Genomic DNA, 2,203 nt, shown 5'->3' on the forward strand with positions numbered 1-2,203 from the left:
CTGCAGCACATCAGGCCGCCGCTTGTGCTATCAGGAAGTTTGCAGTTGCTTCCTGCGCTTCTGGGCACCAATCTGGGTCACTGACCAGGTACAAAACACCTACCACACCCAGAAACTCCTTGTTACCGTCTAATGCATTTTGAAACGCCCTGTAATGTTTTTCATTAATCCAAATTGAACAGATGTTGTTTTATTATCACACACAAACAGCTAAACTAGTATGTGAAAAGGCTTTTTGTAAACCTGACCCCTTTTCCTTGTTTTGGGCTTTTAGTCTAGATCGTTTTGGAAAGTGGACAGTGCTTCTTTGCATGTTATGGACCCTTTCCAAAGTTGACATTTGGCTAGGTTATGGCACAAAATGTGTTAGTATAGAGACTGTTTTCCACATGAGGAAACAGCGGAGAGGTTCTGCATATTTGGCTCTCTGTCAAGATTTACTGGGTCGCAAAAAGGAACATAGCCCTCCTTAAAGGGATAGTTTAATTTTTGTTTTATAGGTGAGGGATCTAAGCGTTGGCAGATAAACAAGACTGTAAAAATACCAGTTTTATGTAGATAAAACTACATAATGTCATCTGATTGTGTTTAACACAAAAGCAACAATTATACATATTAGCTCAAAATAAATTGAGCATATTATTAATATTCAATTTTAATCTATAGATGTTTTCAAATAAACATGCTTTTATTAAATATTATAAGACAGTATCAACCTTTTATTACTCCTTTTTTCAGCCAGCTGATTGGCTGTGTGCAGCAGTTGTTTGGGAAGAATCCTTCCAGCACTTTTTTCTGACAATGAATACTTTAAACTGTAGGAATGATGGAGTTCACTTTTTTAAAACATGGTATCACCAATAATTAGCCCATGCCTAAAGACAACCATTACTAATATTTTTCTTCACAAACTTTTTTTTTTTAAAAAGATGTTGAAATATCCCTTCACCATCATTCATTAACCTGTGCTTCCTGAGGTATGACAACTCAAAATCTGTGCCGTGAAAGAGGTCTATTTGCAAAACCTTTTATCACTCATGTGCACCAGGGGAAGCAAGCTCAAAGCACCACAGGAAAAAGCACTTCTCAGCATTTGCCGTGACGTTCCCCTGTACAAAGCTGGAAGTGTGTGACTTCCAGCTTGTCATCCATCTAATTTCCGAGCGAGCGCTCAACGCCGCTCGCAGAACGAGAAGGTGGGAGTAATTGGTAGAAATTCAGCCGATTCAGCCTGCTGCTAGGCAGCCACGGCTTCATCAGAAGCTCTGAAGTATGAAAAGTGTGTGTGTCAGTGTGTGTGTGTGTGTGCTTGTAAGTGAAAGGGTGACAAATTAGATGTAAATAATTGTAGTTGTCCATGCAGAAAATGTGACCGACTCGTTGAAAGTCAAAGCGCCTGCAAAATGGGATTAGTTTGGAGCATATTTTCATTTAAAATTCAGACTGTTTACATGCGATTCTTGCTCGTTAAATATTGTGAGCAGCTATATCAATAGGTTAAGCAATGTACTCCTTATTATAAATATATTAATAATTTCTGTGTGAAATCAAATATTTCCTGGCCCTTAGCTCCCCACTTTTACCAATTGCAAAGCCCACCAACACTGTGACAGCACATGTGGCTTCAGATAAGCCTTATCGGGAATGGCAGATGTAAATGTCTGCAGTAATCGGGGTGAATGTTCCTCTTCCAGCATCTCACATAAATTACCTGCTCATTTTTATTTTTACATTACAAAGAGTTGACACTCAGTGACGTGATTCAATAACTTAGGATTTATTTTTAAACATTGATTTATTTTTTTTAAACAAACCATCATTCTACAAAATTAGGATTGCTACATTTAGTGAATAAAAAAATTAATACATTACTATTTGCCTGCAGTTCTAATCATTGTGTTTTTCAACGATCATCCCACCTTAATCTTGGAAGATGATCAGTTTGATCTAAGAATATTTCAGTCATTGCTCCTCTTTAAAGGTTTGATTGCAAAGAAAGGCACGACAAGAACGTTTTAATTTTGTAGCTGCATTTACATACACCAAATAAAAAAACAAAAAAAAAATGTTCTAATAGTCTTAAATTAAATCACACCAAACTTTTCTTATTTTATTTAGAACTAAGAAAATTATTTCTATTTGCTAAATACCAGAAAACATAGGGAGAATTTTTTTTTTTTTAACTTTCCTCAACTTCAAAAGT

This window comes from Poecilia formosa, unplaced genomic scaffold, assembly GCF_000485575.1.
Source record: "Poecilia formosa unplaced genomic scaffold, Poecilia_formosa-5.1.2 Scaffold78, whole genome shotgun sequence".
Classification (NCBI taxonomy): Eukaryota; Metazoa; Chordata; class Actinopteri; order Cyprinodontiformes; family Poeciliidae; genus Poecilia; species Poecilia formosa.